The following is a 12,679-nucleotide window of genomic DNA, read 5'->3' as shown; positions in this document are numbered from 1 at the left end:
AGGGGAATTCTCGCAAGGCTCTTAGGGGAAGAGCTACAAGCAAGTAATGGCTACACTGGTAGATTATCCAGCTCATATGAACAATATTAAATAGTCACCAGGTTATATGTGTGAGTATGCATGCATGTATGTATGTTCTTAACAGCAATGATTAGAGAAGTTATCGATTAGAGAGGGAGCTGGGAGATCATGGAAGGAATTGGACAGTGGAGGGAAATATGGAAATAATGTACATAGAATACTCATATATGAGATTCTAAAATATTTTTATGTAAATTAAAAAACTGTGTGGACATGTGTTGTAGTAAATATTAAAAATTAGATGGCTTATCTCTTTATTGGCACACTCTGTGGATGCCGCTCTAGCGTGGAGCTGTGCACATGGACTCTGTCAATCGGTCCACAAGCTACACTCTCCACGAGATTCCCTTCCCTGCCAGTTCACTCCACCTGTCCTATTGCCTCCGTCCCGGGTGGAATTACCACCCTGGTGTCTTCTTTCCTCCATTGCCCGTCACAAACATCACTTCAAAGCCCGGTAACTTTCAAACAGTCTTATATAATAGATTCTCAATCCACAAACCCTCTACACAATAAGATTACATCCAATAGACAAAAATACAAACTGCCCCTCCATATGAGATAAAGACCTATAGAATCCTTTTAAATATTTATATCTACCTATGTCCGATTACAGCCACCAGGATCTAAGTCTGCTTTCCCCGACTCCATCTTGATTTTCTTCCCCAATCTGTTCTTCTGTTTTCCTACTTTTTCTCCGCCTACCTCTTACTGTCAAAACATGTATCACCTTAACATCAATCCACAGACATGTGTGGACTCAATAAGCTGAGGAGAAAGGCAATACACTGGGCTGAGTTGTAGATGACTTTGTTGGTCACAGTAAAGAGATTTTTGCTCTATCTGGATGACCATAGAACCCACCAAGGTGAGATTGTGAGGCCAGATGTGGGTAAGTAAGTGGGTGTTCCCTGGGGCATCCTTATGGAGTGGGCACCCAGCTATGGTGCATCAGATTTCAGAACTTGAAGGGAGGTCATTGTTGGGACAATGGCATGGGTCCAATATGCTCACAAGTGGTCATTCAAGGTGTGGGTGAACTCAGAAAGGTCTTTTAGAAGTTTTAGGAATTGAAGAAGAGCAACATGCTAGAGCCATAAGAAATGAGAATGGCTTTGGGTCTAGACTTGTCCTTGTATCCAGTGATGTGCCTGCAATGGAAGAGCTAAGAGGAACTGGAGACTTAGTTCAATGGGTTTGCCTGGCATGTGCTATGGGTTGAAAGCTGCTTAGGTGTGGTGATACACCCCTGTAACCAAGGACTTGGGAAACCGAACCAGAAATTTGAGGTCATACTTATGTACATAGGGAGTTCAAGGACAGCTGGAGCTGTACGAGATACTGTCTTACAAAAGAAAAAATGGGTAAAAAGGAAAGGGGTAAAAATACCTGTAATCACAGAGTTTCAGGCCAGCCTGGAGTATATATGGAGACCCTTTAAAGGGGGAGATTTACAAAGATAAAACTGTTTTATGGGTTGAGAAGACCGTGCTTTCATAATCTGTAGCCAGAAAAAGCAATGACCCCTGGTATTTGTTTTCCAAAAAGCATCCTTAGGGTCCCTGTCTGTATAAACTAACTGAACTGAGTCACTAACGTCAGCATGTCAGCATCACGTGATCTCTCGGGCATCTAGTAAAATAAATACCTCAGTGACCACAGCATGTAATACGTTTCCCAGAAGCCCTTCCTCACCCCAACCAAAGTGAGACCCTAAGATGACTGTCGCAGGCAGGAGTCCTGGGACTTCTCAGGACATGAGACAGAGTTCTTGGGTAAGAGGGTGGAAAATCAGAGATAGCCCAGATGAGTGGAAATCGGGCTGGGAACAATGCAGTAATCTCAGCTACAGGAATCACAAGCCTGGGGGTGTTCGGGGAACTCCCTACAAAGGAGGGCTCTGTTCACAGGCAAAGGCAGAACCAACATTGTAATAAAATTGTGGGGCAACTCTAAGACCTTCTATTGAAGAACTATGAATCCTTTAAGTAACTTTTGGTAAGATTGGGAAGAAAAAGTCAGTCTGCACGTGTGTGGGAGAGATTCCCTGGGAGAGGGTCAGAAAATGAGTCTCTGAACAATACCTGAAGAGGTAGGTGGTAAAGGCAGTGCTAGGTGCTCTCAGCCTTTCATTCCCACCCCCAGCACCTCACCCCCCGCCCCTATCAAACTCGACCCACGCGAGTCCGCAGAGCACAAACCCGCCGCAGGGTGGCGAGCGCGCCCTGGGTCCCCGCCTCCGCCCGCTGCCCGCCGGCCCGCCGCCCACCACCTGCCTCCTCAGGCCCATTTGTATTCCGAGCAAGCCTCGGGTGAATTATTAAAGCCTAGACTCCTCCGCAGAGGCGCATTTCCTTCTCTGCGGCGATGGCTCAGCGCAGCAGGAGAAATCAGCCTCTGGCTAAGCCGCAGTCCCTCGTGTCCTGACTGGGAAGCCTCAGAGGTCACCTGAGCTGTACTCTCTTACTTCAGGAATGGCAATCGGGAGTGGACCACAGTCTTTCCCAAGATCCACAGGGTTGCGGATGAACTGGAAGCCTGGCTTCCTGAACAGCGACCTTTTGTATAATTATGAACAGCCCAGAAACCGTACAATAGACACATGATACCACCTTCAGAAGGACTGCCACCACGTATCCTGTGTCCAGTTCCCTACAGTTTGCTGCCACTCGCACCCCTCAAGACCCCAAAGTGGAATGCACTCCACGTCCACTTTAAAAACTCGCCTTTCCTGGTGTCCCTACGGCCTCCTTCTTAAACAACTGTCTGGAGCAGCCGGGGACTGACTTTAAAAGGGGGCTTCTCACCTGCTAGGTAGGTCAGAGACCTTACCCTGCTAAGTAGCCAGGTTTCCCAGCAGTTTCCTCAGACGCCTGCAGGACATTCCGTTTTCTGCTCACTCTCTTTCTTCTCTAAGGACAGGTTGAACTGTATCTGGGTGTCTAGGTTGTTTCTTCTCACGTGCAGTGTGAATGGCCAGAGAGAGTTAAATACAACATGTGTTCCCCAACAGTCAAAACCCTTTTCACTTCCAGCTCTAAAACCCATCCTTCAGGCTCCTACGTTATCCCACAGGAAAAGACCCTAATGTAGCCGAGCTCCATTGGCTTGCTGCAAATCTTCCTTAGCTATCAGCTTCATCCTTAAGACTGCAAATTAAGGCCCCTGTCACTCCATTTAACACTCACGGCTCCTCCCTTCAATCCTGCTCTCTTTTTTCCATAATGCCTGCTAACATATATATTATTTCCTAATTTATGGTGTCTGCTATGTGTCTATTTCTCTTTGCTATCCTAACCTTAGGATGGGTGAGATCTTTGTTTTTGGAATGTCTCACATCTAAAGCAGTGCTGCCAGACCGGCAGGGTAACCATGCAGCGATGCATGAGCAGAGCTTGAAAGCCAGGCTCCATTAGACATACTGATGATTCCCTTCCGTTGCATGGCTGGACAAATATGGGGAGACTTGGGGCTGCTGGAGAGGAATAGACTCCCAGTGGCTCTCAACAGGGCCCTGAATGCTTTTAATCACAAATGGATTCTAATCCTTGCACTAAAGAAATGCAAAATCAAAGGTAGGGGCAAGGCTGAGGGGAGACAACAAACAAAAGAAATCCAAGAGTCAAAAGCATGGCTTCTAGCCAAAAGATGCTCCCGGAACCTGCTCTCTCAGTGTGTGCTCCCAGGTTTATAAAGAAAATGGGAAGGAAACTCGCTTTGGAAACATACTCCCAAATTCCCCAGAATGCCCGAAGCTGAAAACATGTGGCTGCTCCAGCAGAAACACCTGCATGCAACCTGACAAGTAACAACTTTCTCCACCCTCAGCCTTAGACTGAAGGGGACAGAGTGCATGAGTCTGCTCTGGACACAGAAGACTCAGATCCTGTATCTTCAAAGTGATCTCATAGACATGTGTCAGCCTGCCTCCCAGGCTCCCCTCTGCCTCTCAGCCTCAGCCACCCAGCCCCTCGGTGAATTCTTTGTCTCTCATTTTCCCTGCTCATGGGACAGCAAACCAGCAGCTAGAGAAGTCTGTGCCCTCTGATTATGTATGGGAAACTGTACTCTAGCAGGACAACTTCACCCTGAATCATGTGCAAAGGACAGTTTCTAGAGCAATTGATCAGCCTGTGTGCACTGCTTCATCGGGAGCAGATGTGCTTCTTGTTTTTCTCATTACCATGATTTACTGTCTTCTAAGCTTATTAAAGACAGAGGCTCGAGCCCACTTTGGTGTGTGTCCTGGGGAGGATGTGCAAGGAAGGGAGGGAAGGAGGGGAGAGGAAGGGAGGGTTTGATGAGGAGCTGGGAAGATTTCCACTGTGCTGTGAAGGTGGAGATTTTACTACAGCCTCCTACAACAGCCCTCATGCCCAAGGGCACCCAGTGAGCAGCACTGTGGCTGGCAGCTTGGTCCAATAGCCTGCCATACACACACACACACACACACAGAGGCATGCACACAAATGCACACACACACAGGCATGCACACAAGTGCACACACACAAACACACGCACATGAACACAAATGCACACAATATACACACGTGCATACACACACACTATGTATATGTACAGGCATCTGCTTCTAAGTCAGACACAGCCTCATTCTGTTACATGACTGACCACCAAATAAGGTACTGAAAGCAATGGCATTGCTCTTCTTAGCTCCATTTAAGATCCCAAGGATCTATTTGCTTGCATTTAGTAGGCATTTGTACTTTAGACTTCCATAGTAACATGAATCCAGATTCTCTTTCTCAAGACACGGGCTTTTTCACATACATATATTCATAAGCACAAAGACACATGCTTATTCATAAACATGTTCTCACATCTGTTCATTTCCATTCCCGCAGTCCCAAGTACACATATTTACATACAATCCTTTACATACACTCACATACTTAGACACATATATGCAAATCTCTAAATGTGTACACCCAACAGAGACACTCATCTATACCTATCCTTTCCACAAGTTAAAAACTGCTGCTGTAGCAACACCACTGTTTCCTCTGCTATGTCATGGAGTGTGGACCTGGGGATGGAGGACTGGAAGGAATTCAGACAACTGTCTAGACTGGGATGATTCCCTTTTCTAAGAATAATAATATAATAGTATATAACCTCTTGATCTCCATTAGAAGTTTGGGGTTTTTTGCATAGCATATGATGAAGAAATTATTTTAATTCAAAGTATTTTACTTAGATTTACACTTGACTATAAAATTACATTAGTTATACTTTTTCCAAATAAGTTGCCAACTTTCAAAACAGTTTATACAAATACAAATTTAGATCCTGTTGTTATAAAATAGCAATTTGCATTATTTATGAAATACAGTACATAATATATTGATATTTTAAGTAATGCAATTAATAAATGATTGGCTTGAAAACTGTGCTTATATTAAGATATAGACTGCATTCAAGCACAGTATTGTGGCAGAAATTACTTTTAGTACCACATTAATGAGTTAGATTCCAAGAACTGTAACTAGATACCTAAGACCTAATTTAGAGTCATTTTGACTCATAGGTTCTGAGGTTCACAGGTTCAATCTCTTATCACGTGGCCTGTGTCAAAACAAAGGTCCTCCCCTGAGGAGTGGAAAAGGAAAAATGAAAACACAAACAAGTAAACAGACAAAACCCATAGTGTCCCACAATCTTCGTCAAGGGCACATCCCTATTGATCTAAAGAATTCCCATCAGGTCTTAGACTTGCCACCACCTATTGTTTCCAGTAGTGGTACCTGAGGTCACATCAATCTCTAGGACTCATACAAATTCAAACTTTCACTGTGATCTCCTGTTTGGAATTCTTGTACTTAAATTGTTAAAAAATTATTGTAAAAAATGTTATAGCTAAACCCATTAAGTATAATTATGCTAGTAAAAAAGACAAAAAAAAAATACAAGACACAGTGAACTCTAATGTCCTTAATTTTTACCATTGTATTGATATTGGCTCATCAACTCTACCAAATATCCTACAAAAATACAAGCTTTTTACAATCAAGAAGACCAGAGCAGGGAAAGAGAACAGAAGTTCCTGCAGATCCACTGCTCTAAAAAGTCCAATCACTATAAAGAAATGAGAAAAGTTAAAGATGATCAATACGGTAGTTACCCCATCACTCCCCAGTGTGCCTACTTGATGCAAAGTGCCATATTGTACTTCATAAACCCATATTCTGTGTCAAAGTAAAGGATAAAACATCAAGTAATACAGCTATTACTCTAATTTGTAGAGCTTGTGGCTAAGCAGTTAGTTAAAAGATAACATTTAGAGATCCTACTTTTAAGTACTATCCTCCAAAACCAAGTTGCTAATTTTTATTCAAAATAAATGAAAGACCAAATAAACTATTTGGTCTTCTGCCAGTTTTCTCTTCTTAGTTTTATTATAGGAAGTAATAGAAATTGCTTAATGTGCTTCATAGGAACATACTAAGGTGAATATAATTTATCAATCTGCTATTAGCCATCTAGAAGTGAAATTGCTAAATAATTACCATTCTTACCTATCTCATTTACTTGTGCTTGACTATATCAGGTGTGCCTTACACTTAGGTCTTTAACCAACAGCCTTTCACAAATATAAAGTATCTTAGTCAGGGCTTCTATTCCTGCACAAACATCATGACCAAGAAGCAAGTTGTGGAGGAAAGGGTTTATTCATCTTACACTTCCACATTGCTGTTCATCACCAAAGGAAGTCAGGACTGGAACCCAAGCAGGTCAGGAAGCAGGAGCTGATGCAGAGGCCATGGAGGGATGTTACTTACTGGCTTGCTTCCCCTGGCTTGCTCAGCTTGCTTCCTTTTAAAACCCAGATCTACCAGCCCAGGGATGGCACCACCCTTCCCGGCTTGATTGATTGAGAAAATGCCTTACAGCTGGATCTCACAGAGGCATTTCCTCAAGGGAAGCTCCTTTCTCTGTGATAACTCCAGCTTGTGTCAAGTTGACACATAACCAGCCAGTACATAAAGTAAACAACATTTTATTACAAACACAATCAATTGCCATTGAATAATGAGTCAAAATAACTGGAGGGTCCAGTGATATTTAGCTGGATTACAACTGGTGTTTAGGGGCTAGAGAGATGGCTCAGTGGTTAAGAGCACTGGCTGCTCTTACAGAGGACCTGGATTCTGTCCTCAGCATCTACATGGTGTTTCACAACCATCAACTCCAGTTCCAGGGCATTCAACATCATCTTCTGAATGCCCCAGGCACCAGGAATGCACTTACAAACACACAGGCAAAACACTAATAAAACATACAAACGTAAATAAAAATTTATACAAACTGAAATTCCATCAATTCTACAGTGAACCTCATACATAGTCACCCAATATTCATTGAGATGCTTCTAAAGTAATCTGATTTTCCAAGTGCAAGTGCTTCCTCACTTTTTAGGAAAGTTCATTTTAACTGAAATTGACCTGAAAGTTCAAGGCTTGCATGACATTTCCTCTGAGGATGTAAACCAGTATCTATTCACCCATCAGGCAGCAAGAAAAGAACAAAGAAACAATCCCACCCAAGGACATCTTGCTGAAACCACATGTTTATTGAATTATCTACAGGAGCATAGATGATGAATTACCTAAGGAGCATGGGCTATTCAAAGGCAACTGCAGTGGCAGAAACCCCACCTCAGCATGAGTGACAATAACTCAGGAAAACTGCATCCACAGAGCTTCCTGCACAACTTGCAGGCAATTCCACAGCAGAGCCATTCCTCTTCCTCAGCAACCATTTCCTGTTTGTATAACCTTAGAAAAGGGCCCTGGGAGTCTTGTGACTTTCTGAGCTTCTTGAACTGGGTACATTTTATTAGCTTCCTGAGTCTTGGGACTCTCTTCTTTCCAGGGAGTCGGGGATGGAGGGACTTCAGTTCAGAGGAGACAACTACACAACTGCAGGACCTGGTTCAAGTCAAGACAAACTCAAAAACGTGGTTGGGGGTCTTGGTTCTTCTGTAAATATCCTAGGAGATCCTGCATAGATGGCCTCACCAGGCCTCTACTTCCAGAGAAGCAAAATGGGCTTATCTCTCCTTCTTTTACAATAGTTATTACAAGTTTACCAGGATACCTCACATGCCCCTCGCCCCAGCTTGTCTGAGGACTTTGAATGAAGCCATTGCTTTTGTTCAATACCTACAGTGGTAAATGCTCTTGGTGCCTCCTGAGTAGACTCAAGGCCTATAATCAAAAGGCTGGAAGTCAGTGACAAATTAGAAAGTATTTAAACCAATAGGGAAAGTGCTATTATATGAATAGGAATAATGATCAAATCAGAAGAGAACAAAAACAGCTCTTTAAGTTGTTGAAAGAGACACTGGTTTAACAATCTCTACCTAGGGACAACATCCTTCAAACCAGAAGGTAAAATAAAGGCATGTTAAGATAAAATAAAAGACCAAGACATGATGTCACTAGCAAACTTCCATGTAAGAAGCATTGCATTTGGCTGCTCAAACAGAAGAAGAATCACAGAGGAAAACTTAGATCTGCACAAAGAAACAGGACCAGAAACAGCCAAGTGTGGGTAGATAGAAAACCTATTTTGTGAGCAGGAACTAGTGTATATGTCGGGGAGGAGGGAGGTTATTCACTGCTTCATCGGAATCCCTAGTACGGGATTTAACTTGTTGAATGAAATGTCAGGCATGAGAAAAGGAAAATCATTTTATTCTCTACTTATAATTCGTGGTTATGATAAAGCTTCAGAAAAATAGATCAAAGTATTTAGAGGGAACCAAAACTATTACATGTAATCTGATATCCAAAGAAAAGCATTGTGAATATTTTGGTATACTTCTTTACTGACAATCCCAATATTTGACAGGTAGATTTCTGGGGCTTTACGTCTGACCCTGTGCTTGGTAAATGACTCTGGGTAAAGGCATGACTTTGTCCAGGCGGAACTGCTGCTTTCAGTACAGGACAGACATGAAGACTGAGTGGTACTGAGAACTCAGCACACCATCTGGAACTTAGAAAATGGCACTAAAGGTACAAACAGAGGGAGGGAGAGAATGCCCAGAGAACACTGGCTGCTCTTACAGAGGTCCCGAATTCAATTTACTGAACCTTCATACTGGCTCACAACCACCTTCTGGTGTATATGAACACAGCTACAGTGTACTCGCATACATGAATAAATAAGTAAATCTTAAAACAAAAAGAAAACAATGGTCTGGTCTAGGTTCAATGTTTTTAGAATCTCAGTCATTATTTAAGTTATTGTTTGCAAATGGATGTTTCTTTAAAAAGGTTTACTAAAGTCTTTTTCTAGGGATATTTGTTAATTTTATTAAATATCTCCCTTGGTACATATTGAAATTGCTCCTGGTTGATGTGATTTGTTGTTTTGTTTTGTTAATTCTATAGCACCCATCACAGCAAAGGTTTCGCACACAAGAGATTAATGGCATGTATTCTTTAGGCCATATAGAAAGTGCACAAAGCTCAAAATACTTTCCATTGATATTAGTTCTCTGAGCTATCATGGGCCAAGTCAATGGAGGGGCCACATGCTCTGTGCTGTCCCAGTTAGGAAAGTGGTCATGTAGCTGTTCATGCTCTGCCCACCCAGTGAGGGGTAGTTTAAGCCCCTTTCATTCCATCTCTGAGTCCACCATTGACCTTCATCATCATGGCCTCTACCACCTGAAACCATAAGCTCAACTAAATGGTTTCTTCTCTGAGTTGCCTTGGTCAAGGTTCTTTGTCACCGAGTAGAAAAGCAACTCCAACAGATTCCATTCCTTAAGTGTACAACATCAAATGATGTAGGCTTTTCAGATACAATGGTGAACAAGAGAGGATCAGCCCTGGCTTCAGGGAGCTCACATTCTCATTGTGGAGAGAAGCAATATGAAGCAATAGTCAAGGATGTGCTTGATGTACTTGAGGAATGGCAAAATGGCTTCTGTGCTGGGAACCCTCTAGGGAGTTTTAAGTACTGGAGTCACAATCTGATTGGGCCATAAAAAATTCACCATGTCTGAGTGGGGGAAAAGGTTAGAGATGGGACAGGATGGAAGCAGGGAGATGTTGAAGGCTGTAGTACTCTTGTTGGTGAGAAGCTTGAGACCATGGTTATTCTATTTAAGCACACTAAGCACACGAGCATGCATTTTTAGTTTGCTTAAGACAGGGTCTTGTGTATCCCAGGCTGGCCTTAATGTTTCTAAGTAGCCTAAGGTGATCTTGAACTTCTGATCCTCCTGCCTCCACCTTCAGATTGCTAAGATTGTGGGACTACACCCCTACACCCAGTATATATATTGTGCTAGGGATGAAGCCTATGCTTTCATATATGTTACATAGGAACTCTAACAACTGAGTCGTATCATCAGCCCAACCAACCGATTTTCCAAGTTTGTGTTACTTAATTTCTGGGCTGTTTTATTAATTACTGTTTATTCTCCTTGTTTATGTTATTGCTTTTTCTTTTTAATTCTGTCGATTGGTTCCTCAGTCTTTCCTTTTTAATCTTTCTTTTTATGAACCCCGCTGGCTTTTAGAAGCGATGCCAGTATAAGTATTTTGGCAGAAATTTCATACCACTGAAATGAACAAAAAGGCCCAAATACATGGCAATATGGCTCAGCAGGTAAAGGCACTTGCTACCAAGCCTGATGACCTGAGTTCACTCCCTAGGAACCACATGGAGAAAGGAGAGGACCAGTTCCTGAAAGTTGTTTTCTGACCTCTGCCTCCCCTACCACCACCACCACCACCACCACCCCTACCACCACACACACATACACACACACACACACACACACACACACACACACACACACACACAAATAAATAAATAAATAAATAAATATTCTTTTAGGAAAAGCCAAAAGAGTAAAAAAAAAAAATCTTCTGTTAGCAAATGCATTTGTACTAAAGTTTGAGAGGTTTCCAGGAGCTAAAACTAAGAAACTAGTCTCTAAGGCACAGAGAAATGAAGATGATCCTAACTAATCTGAGTAATTTTCTTTGGCTTGGGACAGTTATAAAAAGTAGTTCAGAAACGACATGAAAGAGTCCTTGTCCTTGGGAGATGGCTCAGCAGCTACGAACATTCACTCATCTTGCAGAGAACCTGGCTTCAGCTCCCTGTACCCACATGATGGCTCACAACCATTTGTAACTCCAGATTTCAGATTTTATGCTCTCTTCTAGCTTTTGTGGGTGCCAGGCAATGCATGAAGTACACATACACACAAGTGGGAAAAACATTTATATAATAAGGAAAATAAACTCATTCTTTTAAAAAGTTTTCCACTTAGATCCTTTTCTGATGATCACTGGGAAATGCAGGAAGAAACAGATGTGAATCACAATCTTTTTCCTATCAGACACTGCTTGTAATAATGATTGGTGGGGCTTTGCCACCTGGGACTAAAGAAAATTAGAATTAAACACATGCGTAAAATCAGGCACATAGGCACACAGGCAGGCACACACACACACACACACACACACACACACACACACACACACACACACACAAGAAATAAAACAAATATTTAAAAACTGCAAAAATGGGTTGACAAAAAGATACACAGGAGACTGAATAACAGTTTGAATGTACTGAAATCAATGTCATTAACTAATAGAACACTGCAAAGACTGGGTAGAAAGTGCTGAACAGAGAAAGGAGATGGGAATCACAAAAGAGTGAGCAAGAGCCCTGAGTTTCTATGTGAGGAAAGTGCACTGAGTGTGATGAGCAGAGCAAATATGAAGTCCCCTCCCATGTGCAAGGACATAGCTTCAAAAAAACCTCAATAGTAGTAATTTCCAGAAACAATGGAAGATAATTATCGTGTTAAATACTATACAGACTCAAATCAATTTTCAGAACTCAAAATACAACCATTTTTAGATGTTAACCTTCAAAGTACCCAATGTGGACATCTTTGGCTTGCTGCCCATCTTCCCCCAGACCTCCTTAGCATTTTGTAACCTGCTGACTAACCTCAGAAGGCAGTGAACTTCACTGGGACAATTCCTTTGATCTTGACTTCCCAGTTGCTTTGATCTATGAGATGCGCCACAGTGTTAATTCCACTGGACCTTCTCCACGAGGCCACACTGAACCAGCTGGACTCTTGGTTGAACATTGCAACTTCTCTCAACACTTTAAACAATCTTCCTACACTTGAGCCTAGGAACTACTCCCTCAACTAATCTCTTTGGCCAAAGCATAGTTACAAAAGCATATTAGCAAGACCCATATTTTTGTACTATACCTTTTAAAATTACCCTAGTTCCCTTCTGACCCATATATTTTATCCTATTGGCATCCTCAAATGTAATTATTGGTATTAGGAAGAGCCCTAGGGGGCTAAACCCTAAGCCCTAGCCTTAGAATAAGATTCTTGGTTCAAATTCTGCAAATTCTCCTCGCCATGCAGTTGTGCATGAGTAACCCATGCATTCTGTGACATGACTGCTATCAGTGTCACTATCCTGTATATGGGATGACAAGCCAGTGCAGACAATGTGGTGTGTAATGATTAATCTGGATTGTCAGCTTCATACAGTTTGGAATCAGGAAGCAAACC

This window comes from Micromys minutus, assembly GCF_963924665.1.
Source record: "Micromys minutus genome assembly, chromosome: X".
In the NCBI taxonomy this organism is placed as follows: domain Eukaryota; kingdom Metazoa; phylum Chordata; class Mammalia; order Rodentia; family Muridae; genus Micromys; species Micromys minutus.
This window is presented reverse-complemented; position numbering follows the sequence as displayed.